The sequence below is a fragment of the Morus notabilis genome, unplaced genomic scaffold, assembly GCF_000414095.1.
Source record: "Morus notabilis unplaced genomic scaffold, ASM41409v2 Scaffold384, whole genome shotgun sequence".
NCBI lineage: Eukaryota > Viridiplantae > Streptophyta > Magnoliopsida > Rosales > Moraceae > Morus > Morus notabilis.
Genome location: NW_010387635.1, coordinates 313,914 through 332,326, shown reverse-complemented (window position 1 = coordinate 332,326; position 18,413 = coordinate 313,914). Strand labels below are relative to the sequence as shown.

Sequence of the window (18,413 nt, the reverse complement as noted above, 5' to 3'; positions counted from 1 at the left end):
TCCTTTTGGGGATACGAATTGTCGTTTATATCTGAGAAAAGATGTTGTTTTAAGTTATGGAATCGTTTTAAAGGAGATGTATATGAGAAAACATGTCGATTTGGCAGCTAATTGCAAAGGTGATAAAACGACATGTTGGTTCAAGTCATGGAATTGGGTCGTTTGAGGGAGACGACTTGTTGCTTGTATTTCTAGAACAAACGACATGTTCCACGTTTTAATGATCGCAGGATGTTTTCCACTAAGAAAAACATAACAGGACTTTTTTTTATTACTATTTATACACACATATATACTTTGTTGTATAGGGTTATTAAAAAAAGTAACCATGCTATTCACCACACATTTCCTTCGTCTAGATAATAACGAATTCATATTGTTCAGCAAAAAAAGAAAAGCAAAATGTTGTGCTAGTGACCAAAACACCAAAGTCCATTAGGCTACTTGTGAATCGATATTCTCTTAAGGAAATTCTCCATATATGGCCAAAAAAAAAAAAGCTAAATATATTTTCAACCTAGATAAAAAATACTTCGACGTACATGGGATTGTCTAAAAGCTCAGAGGTATCTAAAACTGCAAAATCACATGTAAGAGTTTATTTTCATTGACTGGAATAACTTCTGCTTGTTGATTGAACTGCGGGGAAAAAAAAAAAAAAAGAAAAGAAAAGAAAACAAAGGGTAAAATGTCCATATACGTTCTTTTCTTATAAAAGAAGACTATGTGTTTCCCTCCATCAATTCTTGGAAATATTTCTTTTAAGATTTTGTCGATGTTCTAATTTTACACTCTCTCAAGTCCTCTCAGACCTTAATTAGAGTTTCTTATAAGTACAATCAAAGAATACAACGGACCTGATCAGTTGAAAATGCTGCAAGTAATCTAAGTTACAGATATCTCTTTTAATGAAAAGCCATTGACATCACGACTTTCTCAATCTCGAAAAAGAGTCTTTAACAGCAAAATTTCGTGATGACAACATGTGGCCGCTAAAATTTCCGTGCTTCTAGCTATTTTTTCATTCTTAAATTTCTTCATTTTCGTTTTCAAGTTAACATTGTCATTTTCAGTAAAAGTATTCATATAGTTCTCATATATATATATATATGTATGTATTATATATATATATATATATTCTTTTTTTAAAACAAATATAAATTTAAGACGAGAAATAAAAAATAAAAAAAAACTTATGAGCAGTCTTTGAATATAAACTGCATTAATTAAAATATTATAATCAAATATTCTATAATCTTTATACAAATGAATAGTTGACTCCCAACATGCCACAACACTTCCACATTCAACGCCAAAATTGATTATGTCGGTGATAATACGCTAGTCACCACCAAAGCATCAAATATTACAATCAGTGCTCTCTGCTTAAAATTTATTTTGACAGGAAAACTCAACAACCACCGAAGCATCAAATTTAATTTGTTTGGTACGTGGAATTTATTTTAAGTGATCAAAAGAAAAAAAAAAAAATATATATATATATATATTATTTTAAGGTATTATATGAATCTACCTATATATAAATACCCTCTGTACTCACCAGCCAAGTATTCACGGAAGCACTCTTTTCTCTTCTCATCTCTTCTCACCGATTCCTGTCCTCCGTTTTCCTCAGCATTCTCCGGGCCTTCAGTCTCTCTTCTGATCAGGTACTGGAGTACTTCTCTTAGATTTCTATGTTTTCTTTTCTTTCGTACATTTTATTTTTTGTTTTTGTGTTTATATTTATATATGTATGTATGTATGTATGTATGCATGCATGCTCTTCTGGAAAAATCAACAACTGCTACCCTTGCTCTTTCTTGTTCAGTTTTATTTTTTCTTTCCTTCGTCTTTAGTTGCCTATTCTCTCTCTCTCTCTCTCTCTCTCTCTCTCTGCATGTCTTGAGAAACAAACTACAGAAATTGTAGTTGTTTTTGGGTTGCTGTCATTTTTAGTTGTTGTCGTTCCATGTTTCTCCATTTGATGTGTCTTCTATTTACAGTCGATTTTAGATTTTGTCTGTTCTTTCTTTGTCCAGTTGATGTCGTTTTTAAGATTACTGTTTATTTCTACTCATTGTCTTTCTTCTTATTCCTTTGATGTCGTGTTAAATGCTATGGTTCTTTGGTTTTCTCATTCATCGTCTCTGTTTCTATTTTTTCGTCGTTTATAATGATATCATTCTTGTATTTTTTTTTTTAAATTTTTAAAATTGCTCTCTAAAAATTAGTCGTATTTTTTTGTCTTCATTTCTCTCAGATTTGCCGACGTCGTTTTTCTTTCTTTCGGTGCAAGTTATTTTTCAGTTTTCACAATTCACAGTTTGCTAAATTTCTCGTTCAGTTTTCTCCTGTTTTTTTTTTTTTTGAATGTCTTAGCTTATACATTATTTATTTATAATAACTGCTTTAATTTATCCAGTCTTAGCTTATATATAATTTATATATAATAACTGCTTTAATTTATCCAGTCTTAATATATGGAATGGACGGCATTGGAGCTCAGAACATAAACTTTTTCCTGTTAATCCTCAACAAAGGCAACATGGATAGACTCACAAAACTTTCGGGTATTGGCGAGCAAAGAGCCCAACAAATAATAAACTGGCTTTAAAAGGAGCTGCCACAGGTTTTAAGGTTGAGGGTTGGATTGACATATGGTGCCATGCGAGAAGAAAAGAAGAATTTATTTTTAAACGTGTATGAATTTAAACTTTTACTTTTTATTCTTAATAAATACTTTAGTGTAATTATTTGACTAAAAAATTATGAATCAATAATAAAAGGTAAAACATTCGATTACAGTACTAGTATTCAGTTAGTATACGGCCATGATACTAATATCTCACCACGATACCAATGAGATTCGTTCTCTTAGCCATGGTTTCATCCAACAAAAAGTAACTCATGATCTGATATGCACTCGCTGACGCGTCTTGGGTAATAGGGATGCTCTTAATAACGTTCAATTTGTTAGATGTGATGGAAACCATATTGGCGAGGAACTGAAAGGGGCGTTTAGCCTCCCGAGCGAACACGATAGGATAATTACAGATCTGCGATAAGCTGTTATTAAACCAATTTAATGCCTCCTCGACAGAGACGTTTGGCCTTATTTTGCAGGTGACGACGACGTCGAGTTGGCGGCGGAGAAAGACTCGGCCTTCAGGCGAGCCGCCCGGTGGTGTGGTACGTAGTGGGTGCCCCGCCAAAACGGCTCCGAAACAAACAAAAAGGTGCGTGCCGCACTCACGAGGGACTGTCGGTGATATACTGGAGGAAGGTGGGGATGACGTCAAGTCCGCATGGCCCTTATGGGCTGGGCCACACACGTGCTACAATGGCAATTACACTAGTATTCAGTTAGTATACGGCCATGATACTAATATCTCACCACGATACCAGTATCCAACTAAGATATCCGCTGGTATCCAACGAACAACCACCGGTGTTGGCGGCAATAACCGACAGACGTAACTGATGACTGTTGTGATATTGGCAATACTTGCCAGCATCCACCTAGATACTGGTATTGGGCACTAATATCAAGGTATATAAGTCGATATCGGCTGAAAATAGCCAATACCGATGGCCATATTGTCATCGTTAGAACACTTGAAAATAACAAAAAACCACAAAATTCAAACACAGATGGAAGGATTTTGTCATGATGGAAGGATTTACTTCACCATTTCATTTAGCTAGACGTTTTGGATACTTTGATATCTCTAGCTATTCATCCGTTATCTTTATTTGTTTTGAATGTTAAGGTTTTGGACAAATTGTGTGACTTATGTTGTAAACATGATCTTATTGCCAACTTGGTAGATGCTGATAACAATTGAAGCATTGATTGTTTTTATGTTTTAATTTGAATGTTCCTATTTGAATGTAAGATGTTGCTCAGAATCACCATCTATTTGAATGAATTCAAAATGATATTAATATGATAAAAGTAGATAAAACTTTAGTATGTATTACTTTTACTATTGGCAAAATAGATTGTGATTGACTTAGAAAGCTACAGGAGTATGAACATAACAAGGAAAAAAAGCTATTGATCTGTACTGTAGCAACACCAAATAGCTGTAAGAGGTTGAAAATAACATGTCTCAAATGCTATAAGACCACAATTCTATAGTGTTTCTCATATCTCTCTCAGAGCGTTATGTTTTCGTAGAATTTTTAATAGCGTCCGATGTCCTAGCGCTCCACAAAACGCTATTGGTAGTGCTAAATAGCGTTTTTAGTCAGCTATTGATAATGATATTTGTTGTAGTGTCATTCCGGTATTTCAACACTTGATCAAACAATGATCTTGTGATGATATTGCCGACGTCGCCGCTACTAAGGGTTGGTGTAGACGGTGTCGTCGACGTTGAACCGGCGCATTGGCTTTGGTAGTTCTTTCCACAATAGGGGTCTGTGGAGCCACACCACCCATATTCATTGCAACACAAACTATTGGGACATAGAGCGCCTCCCGCTTGCCTTCCACATTGCTCGGCAAAGGCAGATCTTGTTACCAACAAGGCTAAGGGCAAGAGGAAAATGATCATAGAACTACACGACTTCTTTTTTTTTTTTTTTCAAATAATTTTCTTTTAGTATATTGAAAAGATTGAGAGATTGCTTTGATATTTATAGATGATATGCACAGAAAGATTGATTTTCAAAGCTTACGAAAAGGCAAAAAAGATGGCGGACTTTCTGTTCCATTAATTCGGTTAATGCTTGACTTCTTGTTATTTCTATACACGACTATATGATGTTTCTCTCAGTGTTTCTGACCACTTAAACACTTGCGTCAAGATGGCTAAAAAGATGTACCCAAAAAGCCAAAGAAATAATATATATATATATATAGACACACACACACCACCCTACATTCCACGGAGTAGTACTCATGACCAATTTCCATACTCCAAATTATCTTCTTGAATTTTTTTTATTCTTGAACTCATTTTTTTTTTTTTTTTTTTTTTTTTTTTAAACCTTTTTTTTTTTTTTTTTTTTTTTTTTTTTAAGATATCTTCTTGATTTGCTAGCTTAGTGGTCTTGTCTCTTTATGAGACAATTATATATAACATTTTAAAGTACTTTATCACCGTTTTAAAGTACTCTTTTTTTTTTTTTTTTAATTATCACCGTTCTTTGTCTTTCTAGAAAAAGTACTCAAGGTTAAATGGAAGTTAAAAATAATCATATATACTACTTATGTACGCTCTCTTACATGTACTTGACAGGAAAATCCAAAGTCTTGCTGAATTGGTGTTGAACGTTTCAATTTGTTTTTTCTAGATCAAGTTAGAATACGATCGAACATGTAGGATCCAATAAGAAAGAATTTCAAATACGTTTTAATCTATTTTCCCTTCTGAATTTTACTATAAAGATTTTAAACTAAACCTATTTTGGAAGCTAACTTTCAATTGTGTAGTTTCGATTTAACCTTATATGGTGTTAATTTTTCGCTTGTTCTTATTTAAATTCCCCGTAGGATCTTTATTTTTCATGCCAATATCTGTTATTACTTTTGTTGTATCCTCAATCCTTTGTTAACTTTTTATTTTTTGTTCTTTATTAATAATATATAAGAGTGGGAAGCCGTATGGGTAACAGCTTCAAGGCGTACCAACCTAGTTGGGATCATGATAGTTTATACATACATACATATATATATATATATATATATATACATCTTTTTTTTTTAGAATTAAAGAACGGATGGACACTCCTAATTTCACTACTAAACTTAAAAACAACTATTTTATCCTTAATTTTACTTTTAAATTTTTGAACAACACCATTCCTCCTTAAAGAAATGCTTTAGCTCGACTGCTGGAAGGGTTTAAAATTGAGAAAATCTAAAGATTTTTCTCTTAGATTACTTTATTTTTTTCTTTTTGTTTAGTTTGCATTTAGTTTGTTTTACCTTCTTTTTTTCCATTTTTTTTTGTTGCTATGTTCCTTTTCTTTTCTTTTTAATAATTTTTTCTCTGTCTTTAAAAAAAGTAAAAAAAAAAAAAAAATTGAAGCTTCATTCCTATGGTGAGGGTAACTCCAAAAGGGCTTTTTTTTTTTAAATAAAAAAAAACTATTAGTTATGGATTGTTTTGCTCGTATTTAGATGTCTCTATATTGTGTTGTCTTTATCTAATCCTCTCTTTCTCTTTCTTCTTGTCGATTTCATGTAATGCTAAGGTTTACCTAATTCTACTACTATAATTCATGATTGACCATGGAACACGTACTATCCGATAAGAAAGAATTTCGAATGTGTTTTAAATTATTTTGGTTTTACTAGAAAGATTTTTACCTAATTTTTCAATCTGTAGTTTTGACTTGACCGTGTGGTGTTAGCTCTCCGCTTGTTCTTATCTAATTTTGCTATAAAATCTTTATTTTTTATGCCGACGTCTTTTTTGACTTTTTTGTCGTATTCTTAATCCTTTGTTAAATTTTTATTTTTTGTTCTTATTAATAATGTAGAGTGAAAAGCAGTATGAATAAAAAGAGGTTTAGGGTTACCAACCTAGTTGGCATAGGAGCTCTATCGTCTTATATTATATTATATTTATATATATGTTTGTATGTAGATTTTCTTTTCTTTTCTTTTCTTTTTTGTGAGCAAAAGATTGATTCATGGATGAGAGTGCAATATTGTTGTATAGAGTTTTGGAATTTCACCTACCTTGGAAACACGTTTTTCTTTTTTCTTTTCTTTTTTACGAGTTAAGAATATATATTTCCCTTTTAAGTACGTAATTAAGACTACAAAAGATTGCACAGAACAGAATCCAACAGAAAAGAAATAAACATAAATTTTGATTTAAAATTAAGAAACAAAAAAGAAAAACTACAGGATCTCCAAATATTTGAACCTCAGATGGAACTTCTTGCCCGCCTGAAGCGAAAAAAAAAAACAGGCCTCCGCTGTTATTATTATCCAGAGAAGACCACCGACCTAATTAATAATACCTTTGAAATATGTTCATGCTGAGTTTGAATATATCTTTCTTGTTGAGTTTCATTATTCGTACTCACTTAATTTTATTAACTTTCTATCTTTCTTGTAGAAATATGAAGTCATTATTTGTACTGTCACTTAACTTTATTAATTACCTTTCCATTAAGAAGCATTCACTATTTAATTGTTGTGACTAGATTCAGAGTTTTTCTTTTTCCATGTATTTTTCTTTTTATTAATAAAATGGTGTGAGAGATTTAATATAAAATAATTTATTTGTAGGTGTCGATTTAGTTGGGACATAATAAACTTCTTTTACCAAATTTATCTTAAGTTTGGCATGAAAAATCCATACAATTGGGATTGAGGAATGGGTACTCATAATTTTAATAATGAACTTAAAGCAGCAATCTTATATATCCTTAATTTCAGTTTTAAAATTTTGGATAACACCATTCCTCTTTAAAGAAATGCTTTCATTGATTCTGGTGGCAATGGTTTAACATTAAGAAAGTCTTGAGATTTTTCTCTTAGATTACTTCATTTTTTTTTTTATAGTTTGCATTTAGTTTGTTTTTCCTTCTTCTTTTTACTTCTTTTTTTTTTTTTTTTGTTTTTTTTCCTTTCCGTGTTTTTAATAATTTTTTTCTCTGTCTAAAAAAAGAAAAAAAAATTGAAGCATCATTCCTATGGTAAGGGTAGATCTTAAGGGCCTTGAGGGAAAAAAAAAATTTGATATGAGCAAGCTAATATTATTTTATTACAGATACAAATCATATAAAAAGCACACTACACTAAGCTGAGGTGCTTATTATTTTATTATTACAAGCAGTTGATGAGGAGTGCTTATTTTATTACATGCACGCAACATATATAGTAATATATAGCAAATTACTAGCTTTCTGTTGATATGAGAAAGCTAATAATATGATGATTTATTCTCGTCCCATATACGTTATTATGCCATGTCTACAGGCATTTTGAGTATCCCATATTTTAAATTATTATTCCGAAGAGTAACCCCATAATGAGTTTGATTATAGCAATCTAAGTTATCCCCAGGGCTCACTCCCAGCAACTCACAGTACCTCAGATAGAAGCCAATTCTATCTTCCACCCTATCATCAGGACCATGGCCACATTCTAGACCTCCATTGATGATGTTCGTAAGTAAACCGTAGCCTGGAAGTCGGTTGGCATCTTTGTCAGCTTGACTTGGCGTCCATTGGCCGGTGATAACATCGTGGCATGAGGGTTTGGGGGCCTGTACAGTCACCCAAAACCATAAGGCCGTCTCGAATGATACAACGATGTCTGTGGCAACCAGATCGGGATTGCTAAGTAGGTCTAATCCAAGTGCGGCTCCTGCTGGTCCGTAATTGTAGTTGCTGATATGTTTCAAAAACGAATTTTTTAACAAACAATTATGAGTGAAAATAACTGATATTTCTCAAAAAGTAATTAACTAATTACGAACATCCATAACTTAATTATTACTTAATTCAATTTCTAGATTACTACTTACTAACTAATTTGGATGGGTCCTCGGCCGTAATAATCTTGACCAGGAACACAAGGCCATTCAGTGTATAGCAATATCCCCAGGTGTATGGACCATCCGGTGCGTCGGGCCATCCTGCTCCACCTACACAATAATACATACGTTATACATACGTTCTAACGTACGTAAATTTCTTAAGAGAGAGAGAGAGTAATTAGTACCTGTGGTTTCATGAGAAGTTTGGCCAAAGAAAGCCGCGATCTCTCTCTTACGATCTTCAAGAGTACCGGTAGCACCAAACTCAGGGAAACGTCTGGCGGCGGTAATGAAACCGTCGTAAGTGTAGAAGCCATGAGCAGGGCAACGCGGATCGTTCCGATGGAGAAGCATTTCTTCGAAGAGGTCCTTAGAAATGATATTGCTGACGTCTTCGGGAGAAGGGGGAGGCGGCGGGACATAGGGAGGAGGTGGTGAAGGCGGTGGAGGCGGTGGCGGTGGAGGAGAAGGAGCGGGGGATTGGCATTGACAGGTTCCGGTGGCACAGTAGGCGTCTGATTTGCCGCGTTATCCGTAGGTGCTGCAACAATACCCCTCCGGACAGTTACAATTGGGATATTGTGTTCCACATTGTTGAGCCCCGGATGTTCCTACCAACAAGCTAAGGGCCAAGATTATTATAAGGCTAGCGCTGCGGAAGTTGATCATCATCTTGATTACTTTTTTTCTTTTCTCTTGCAAGTAGTAGTAAGGTGGTTCATGCATGAGATTGCATCAGTGTCTATATATAGAGTTTTTGAACCCCAACTACGTACCTCCAAACCACGTTTTTTTATTTTCCTTTTTTTTTTCGATTAGTACTAAGTGTAATATTATCTCCAAAAGGACCGAAACATGTTCATTTATTTAAAAATATATTCTCTATCCTTCTTTGAACCCTACGTGCCTACTTACAAACCGCACGTTTTTCTAATTTCTTTCTCTTTTTTTTTTTTTTTTTTTTTTTTTTTTTGGATTTGTACTTGTAGTAATACAGTAAAACCTCTATAGATTAATATACTTTTAACCATGAAAATTTAATAACTAATCGAGATAAATAAATACTCTTGGGATCAATTGGGTCCGGCCAAAAATATTATTTAATCGAGGTTATTTTTTTATCTGAGTATTAATTTATTAAGGTTATACTGTATTACTTCATCACAAACATGTTCATTCATCTGAAAATGTTCTTTCATTCTGGGATTTTTTTTTCTTTTTATATGGCGTGAGTTTATAGTTCAGGTATGTGACCTCCAGAGTGATTAACCTATGTTTTCTTTTTCTCTTATATATATATATATATATATTGAGTTTTGGAATTCTGCCTTCTATGGAAAAATATCTTCCTAGTTCGTACTCACTTAAATTTATTAATTACTTTATTATCTTTCCTTTTGAAAACATGGAGTGATCATTATTCGTACTCACTTAACTTGATCCATTATCCCTCCAGAGTGATTAACATGGAGTCATTATTCGTATTCAGAGTTTATTTATTTATTTATTTCATGTTTTTTTTTTCTTTTCATTAAAACAAAAGAGTGGGCGATTTAATATAGAAAGAATATTGGTAGGTGACAATTCGGTTGAAATATGAACTAAATTTTTCTTACCTAATATTATATGGGTGTGAGCTTTAAAAAAAAAAAAAAGAAAAAAATTATATGGATGTGGGAAATCGCATATTCAGTTACCCAATTTTATTCTTATAAAATGGGAGTGTAATTGTGTGAATTCCACGCCAATTTCAGATTAAGCAATGCTATTGGCAATCTCATATTGTTCCATCAGATTGGTACTCCTATAATCTAGTAAGAAAGTTGAACTGCTATCTTATCCTTAATTTTAATTTACTGTCGAATTTTTCGATAACAGCATCCTTCTTTGAAGAAATGCTTCCCCTTATCGTAGTACGTAGAGAGCGTTTTTAATTGAAAAAATCTTAACCATTAATACTTCGTTTTTTTTTTCTTTTTTTTTTTTTTAAGGTTGCATTTGGCTTGTTTCTTCTTCCTTATATGCGTGTTTGATAACTATTTTTACTAATCGTTTTATACCAATAATATTTATATGTATACTCCATATCCTACTTAATTCCTTTTTCCCAGAACAGAAAGAATTTTTTTTTTTTTTAATGTTAACAAAGAGAATAACAAAAACCGGTATATTAATAGACAAAACTAGTACTAAAAAGAAAGTTTATCATATATCCCAAACATACCCTATTTACTCATTACAAACAGAAAAGGGCCAGAACATATTACGAAGGAAAAACTGTTTGTCTAGAGAGAGAAAATGTTATTCTCATTAAAACTGAATAATAGAGTACAAGCCAATAAGAAAGAAATTAATTAGAGGACTGCAACGCATGTGATCAACGTGTTCGTGGTAGATAGCCATTATTGGAGACAGATACATTAATTAGAGGACTGAAACGAATTGTGACATTTCATCAAGAGTGATATAATTCAAGAGTGATAAGAAAGAAATTTGAATATCATGTCTTAATTTATTTTCCCTTCTAGTTTTACCCCAACGGTGTAGTTTCGCCTTAAGCTTGTGGTATTAGCTCTCCGCTTGTTCATATTTAATTGCTTGTAGGATCTTTATTTTTCATGCGGATGTCTGTTAATTTGACTTTTGATGTATTCTTAATCCTTTGTTAAATTTTTATCTTTTGTTCTTATTAATAATATTAAATAGAGGGAGAAGCTTAAGGATGCAGATGTCTAGTTGGGTTAGTGCTTGATTTATATATATATATATATATGTGTGTGTGTGTGTGTATAAATTTTTGTGAGCAAAAAATTGATTCATGGATGCATGAGAGTGAAATGTTTTGCCCTGTTGGAATAGCATTTGATTATATATATATATATATATCTAACCTATATTTTCATCCACTAGCATCTAGCAAGAGTCAAAAATCAAAAGTCTAAACCATATCCGATAGATTGATAAGAGGTATATAATTTCAGTGTCACTGCAAACATTAATGAAAATCAATCCTACGCTGCGAAATTAAAGAGCCCTTAGGAGGTCGTATATACCACCACCACGGTAGTTAGAATCAATATATATATATATATATATATATATATATATGGAAAAATCACATATGGAAAAATTTTACAAAAATCATGTGTACATATGTATATCCTTATTCGATTTAAATGGGTAAAACTATTGTTGGAAGCAAGAACACAGCCTTTTATCTTGTAATATTTACTGAACAAAACATTGATGCTGAAGCTTTTCCCTATTTGCTCTTAAATGTTGTTTTTTCTTAATCTAAATGGGCGTACATAGGATCAAGAAGATTAAATTTTTAGTTGCCAGAATTGGAGATAGGATCTATAAAAGTCGTTTTGTATTTGACGTGTGATTTAGAAAACAATATGTAATTCACAAATTGGGAATTTAAAACGCGTGTCGTAGACATGCCGTGATTTGAAGGGGGCGATATGTATGTTGTAAGTAAAACCAAGCCTTATGTGTAATGTATCTTAGAAAAATGACATGTAATTTATAGAAGCTATTTGTCGTTGTGCTGATCTTTTACTTGAAACAATGTCATTTCTATCTGATCAAAACGCCCCATCTCACTACAACAAAAAGGGTTATTAGCGACGACATTTGTCGTTGCAAAAATTACAGTATTAGTGACGACATGTCGTCACTTAAAAGAAAACAAAATTGTTAAACGACTTGTTGTCGCATTCAATATTTGCATTGACACGTCGTTGCACAAAATTTATAAAATTACGACGATATGTCATCGCTAAAATGAAACGGCATATTAGCGACGACATGTCTTCGCTAATACCCATTGGCGCCAAAACCAATATGGCGTCAGTTTGTACATTATTTGCGAGGACCTGTCGTCACAAATATTAATGCGTACAGCTGGCAGTGACATGGCCAAACAACAACATAAATTTGGCAATTTCCCGCGAATAGGTTCCAGATATTTCTGACGACTATACAAAACGTCGTTGCAAAAAATGGTTCCATAAAACTCTTTTCAGAACGACTTTTTTGCGACGACACATGTCGTCAGAAAAAAAGATTCCAGAAAATTCTATCAAGGATGACTGCTTTTTACGACAACACGTGTCGTCGTAAAAAAGTCGTTCTGAACATCACTTTTGTGCGTTAATCAACCACTCCAACTAGATAAACTACTACGAGTAGGAAAGTTATTAACTGTCATCAGCAACACAGCCCGCATCTGAAACGACGTATTCGTAGCAACATCAAGAACAACAACCCCTTCATCCCACAACTCCTTTAGCTCATTTATAAGGGGCCTTAAGAACACATCAATATCTTTCCCAGGAGCATTGCGACCAGGAATCAATAACGTCAACATCTTATATGGGTCCTTCATACATAGCCACAGGGTAAATTATATGCAGTCACAATAACAGGCCACATACTGTATGATAGACTCATATTCCCGAATAGGTTGAAACCATCAGTAGCTAACCCTAATCAAACATTTCTCAGTTCACGTGTAAATTGTGGATGTCTTGCATCAAAATCTTTCCACTCTGTACCATCAACTGGATGACGCATTGAGTCTTCATCCCTCGAACGCCCCTGCATGTGCCACGTCATTTCCTTAGCAGTGTGACGGGAAGCATATAGACGCTTCAATCGATCCTTCAAAGGGAAATAGATGAAAATCTGCTAGGAGGTTGGTAGAAGGTTGCTTAGCGGTCTCGCTATAGATAAAAAGTTCTGAATGAACCTCATGTAGAATCCGGCGTGCCCCAGAAAAGATCTAACATCCTTAACGGCCTTGGGGGTGGGCAAGTTAGAAATAAGTTCAACCTTGGAGCAGTCGACCTCGATTCCTCTTTTAGAAACAATATGCCCAAGAACTATGCCGGATGACACCATGAAATGACACTTCTCCCAATTGAGCACGAGACCTTTCTCTTCACATCTTTACAGAATGACTTCCAAGTTGAGAAGGCACGTGTCGAATGAATTTCTGAAGACTGTCAAGTCATCCATGAACACTTCCATGCATTTTTTGATCATGTCGCTGAAAATATTCATCATACACCTTTGAAATGTGGCCGGCGCATTACACAGTCTGAATGGCATTCACCGAAAGGCATAAGTACCAAAAGGACATGTGAATGTGGTCTTGTCCTGATCTTCTAATGCTATCTCTATCTGATAATACCCAGAATAGCCATCGAGAAAGTAATAGAAAGGATGACCTGCCACACGTTCTAGGATTTGATCGATGAATGGAAGTGGAAAATGGTCTTTGCGAGTGGCGGCGTTAAGCTTGCGATAGTCAATACATATGCGCCAACCAGTCACGACCTTTGTGGGAACTAGAGCCCCTTTCTCGTTTTCCACCACAATAACCCCCGATTTCTTAGGCACTACCTGGGTTGGACTAGCCCACTTGCTATCAGTAACATGATAAATTATGCCAGCATCCAACAATTTCAAAACTTCATTCTTAACTACTTCCTTCATGGTTGGATTCAGGCGTCTTTAGGGGTCTCTTCGTGGATTAGTCCCTTCTTCCAAATGAATTCGATGGGAGCAAATTAATGGGCTAATACCCTTGATGTCACTAATCATCCAACCCAATGCAAATTTGTGCTCTTTCAGCATGTCGATCAATCGTTGTTCTTGCGATGCATCGAGTTTAGACGAGACGATGACAGGAAATGTGCCTTCATCTCCCAAGAACGCATGTTTTAAATCCTCAGGTAGTTGGGCTAGCTTGACTTTTAGGGCCTACTCGATGGATGATTTCAGTTTTTCTCTTTCTGCGGGAGCTCCTCAAAACACGGTGGCCCAAACTTGGTTCCTTTGTCCTGTGATTCTTTGAAAATGGCAAAAATGTTAGCCAGCTCACAAGGACTGGAACTCTCAGATTCAGAATTTTAGAGGAGGTTTTCAAGATCTTCAGAGTTGCTTTGCAGCAGAAGCTCCTATTCGACAAGTGTGTCAATCATGAATGTTTGGTGACACTCGTCGTCACCTTGTGGTTGTTTTACAATGTTGAAAACATTTACCTCAAGAGTCATGTTCCCAAAAGAGATCTTCATTAGACCATTTCTACAATTAATTAGGGCATTTGTTGTCGCAAGGAATGGTCTTCCAAGGATGATCGAGATTTTTAACTGTACATTAACCACTGACTGAGTGTCCAAAACAACGAAATCCACGGGATAGTAGAACTTATCAACTTGCAACAACACGTCTTCAACTATTCCATGTGGTTTCTTTATGGATCGATTGGCCAATTGCAGTACTATAGGTGTCTGCTTAATCTCTCCAAGACCAAGTTGCGAGTAAACTGAATAAGGCATAAGATTTACACTCACTCCAAGATCCAACAATGCTTGGCCGAATTCGCATGTCCCAATGGTGCAGGAAATGGTGGGACAGCCAGGATCTTTATACTTCAGTGGTGTCTTCTGCTTAATCATTGTTAAGAATGCAATTTTCTTGACATGGTGCTTTCTCTATATGGTCAACAGATCCTTAATAACCTTGGCATAGGTTGGCATTTGCTTGATCACATGTAGTAAAGGAAGATTGATCTTTAATTGTGTCAAGTGCTCTAGGATCTCACTTTGATTTTTTGGCACTTTCTAAGCAGGTCGGAGAGCTTGGGGGAAAGGCACCTTTACTGGAATTTTTGTTGGCTCTTCCTTTTCCTAAGCCGATTCTTCATTACTCGAAGTGGTTGTACTTGTCAATGGCGTGTCCAAATTCTTACCACTTCGAGTAGAGATGGCATTAACTGCATATTTTGACCTTCAAAGTTAGAAGTTTGAGCCATGTGTTGTCCTCTTAAATTGGACTGGGCTTGTGATGGAAATCTACCACGCTGCTGAACGGTTAAAGCTTCTGTCAGCTTTGTGATCTGACTTTTTATTTCCTTATTCTCTTTCACCAGCTGCGTGAGCATCAAATCAACCCTTTGATTTGTTTTATTTTACGCGTCCATAAAAACTTTTAGGGTATCCTCTAGAGAATTTCCTTTTGGCTGCATGTTATTCTGAGGCACAAAATATGTCATTGGTAGTTGAGATTGTTGCTCTGATCTCCATTGCCCTCCAGATGATTGTGCATGTTGGTTTGGATCTCTCCAACTGAAATTCGGGTGGTTTTTCCAACCAGGATTATAAGTTTCTAAGAAGGGTCCATAAGGCTTATTGTATGTGCCTAATGCATTGTACAGCTCCTCATATACCCCCATCATTTCACTAAAGGAGAGACAATCTTGAGCTAGATGGTCCACTCCACCACAAACAAAACAAGGCTCATGTGCATCTGTCCTTACCACCATGTGGGGTCCTTTACTATCTTTGCTTTTGAGGGCCTCGATTTGCTTTGTCAAAGCTTCAACTTAGGCCTTGAGGCTGTCCTCTTCCCTTAATTAATAAACTCTAACTGGTCGGGACCTACTGGTGCTCTCAGTAGCATTCGGTCCAGTCCAAGTATGAGCTTTCTCAGCTAACTCATTCAGGTACTCGATAGCCGTTAAGATCCTTTTGGAGAAAATCTCCATTACATATCATCTCAACAAATTGGCACTCTCAGATTGTGAGTCTATCGTAAAAATAGCTTACGAGGCGCCAACTTTCATATCCACAGATTTAACAGATCTTTAAAACGTTCCCAAGCTTGATATAGAGTTTCATTTTCCTTCTACGTGAAATTCGAGATCTGTCGTTTCAAATTATTGGTCTTATGGTGTAGGAAATACTTGTTGAAGAATGTCATCGTCATTTCTTCCCACGTACCAATAGACTTAGGCCTAAGAGAATACAACCAGATTTTGGCCTTGTCCTTCAGAGAGAAAGGGAAAAACTTCAATCTGATGGTGTTTGCGGCCTTAGCATGGTTGTGAAAGGTGGCCACCACCTCTTCAAACTCCCAGATGTGTACATATGGGTTCTCGTTCTATAACCCGTGAAAAGTTAAGAGAAGTGCAATCATGCCCGGCTTGAAATCCGTAGGCGGTGCATTTGGTGGGAACATGATGCACGATGGGGTAGCCGTTCGAGTTGGGTGCAGGTAATCTTGCAGCCTCCTCTACTGAACTTCCTTGTGTTGTGCCATTGCGAATAGAGTTTGAAGTATGAATTCCAACGACGAATGTGAAGATTGAGGTGTAGAAGACGAGTCGGATAGAATTTCACTAGGGGTTTCTAAGTCTGGACGTTGAGCAAATCTCCCTAGTTCATCTCTATACCGATACATTCACCCAAATCGTTTTTTTTTAATTTTTAATTTATTATTATTATTTATTATTTTTAATTTTAATCAACACAGAAGAAAATAATTATATAATAACGTAAATTGTAACCACCGAGAGTGCCCCCAAAAAAGACTATAGCTCTTGGCTCAATGAATAGTCTCCTAGACAGAGCAACGTTTCTAGGAAAGATTGGTGGGGTGAGACATACTTAAGTACCAACTTTCCTAGACAGAACTCCCTCAGATTGTACTTTCAACGTAACCACACAATTATCCTCAAAACCAATTATTAAATTTTATTGAATAAATTATGAAATGTAATCTAATTAATGGAAATGATTCCTAAAGTTAAAAACCTAAATCTACCAAATTATGAAATTCCTAGATTAGGAATCTAAATTAGTCAACTAATTACAACCTAATCATAATCTTAAAAATTAATAATGACTTAAAAGGAAAAATTAAATTAGGCAACAATATAATAATTAAATGTTATAAATAGGGAAACAAAATAAAATCCTAACTTATCAAAAAGTAAAGATTACAAAAATCAATTCATAATTAATTTTAAAACTAAAAGGAAAAATCGAACACTATCCTATTAAATAAAATGGCAATAAAATCCTAAATAATTAAATGAGAAATAAGGAAACAAAATAAATAAATAAATAAAAACTAATACCTACGAACAATGCTGGAAGTTCGGGTCGGCGGGCTGCCCGAAGCCCGAATTTTTTCGGGCTCGGGCGGGCAAGCCCATCTCCCGCCCGCCCAAGTTAGATTTTCGGGTTCGGGCTCGGGCAGCCCGAATTTGACACTGATTCTCTTGCCCGCCGCCGTCCGCCAGAAATTTTTTGAATTTTCCGACCATGCCCGAACTGCCCGACCCGCCCGAATTGCCCGACCCGAAAATAAGCCTGAAAACCCGAATTTTGCCCGAAGCCCGAGTTGCCCGAAACCGCCTGAAAATATTAGTTGCTACAAATTGGGGCATTCCGAGAATCGAACTCGGGACCTCTCACACCCAAAGCAAGAATCATACCACTAGACCCAATGCCCATATTTGTTATTTAAATTTTTAACGTTTTAATTAAGGTAAACACACAATTCCTTAATAGAAAGAGCAAATTCCTATTTTAGCAGTTTAATATTTCAGTTTTCACATTCTTGACCCTTTTTTATAATCAATCACATGATAAAAGGATTCCTCAAAAAACAATATACACAAGGAAAGAAACACATTGCCATCACATTTTTATTATTGTTTATTTTTAAAAAGTGCTGTTTCTATATAATGCTGGTTTTGTTCTTATAGATACTCGTGTTTTTCTATTCTATATCACTCTTCTTTCTATCTTTATCTATTTTTCTGTTCACAATCTCTCATCATCCTCTTAATTATCCACTTTTTTCTTCAACTTTCTTCACTCTCTTTGTGACTCTATATCAAAGTAACTTTATATTTGCAAACCAAAGTAAATTGATAATTTATCAAAAGTCACTCAATGATTGGTTTGGTTTAATAACTTCATCGCTATTTGATGATCTCTATTTTAAAAGACCAGTCACTCAATGTTGATTGAAGCCTTGGTTTGCATTAAGGATTGGGATCGGGCCGATCAACATTTACAAGATACAATTTCACCGGCAAGC

At 35.0% G+C, this 18,413-nt stretch overlaps 1 non-coding gene and 1 pseudogene across 1 annotated transcript; both read right to left on the bottom strand.

The window, feature by feature from the left end:
- Nucleotides 1-7,931: 7,931 nt before the first annotated feature.
- Nucleotides 7,932-18,413, bottom strand: part of LOC112095318 — a 19,834-nt pseudogene continuing 9,352 nt past the window's right edge.
- On the bottom strand, nucleotides 17,748-17,819 carry TRNAP-UGG. Its single transcript has one exon. It is a non-coding gene; the product is annotated as a tRNA-Pro (tRNA).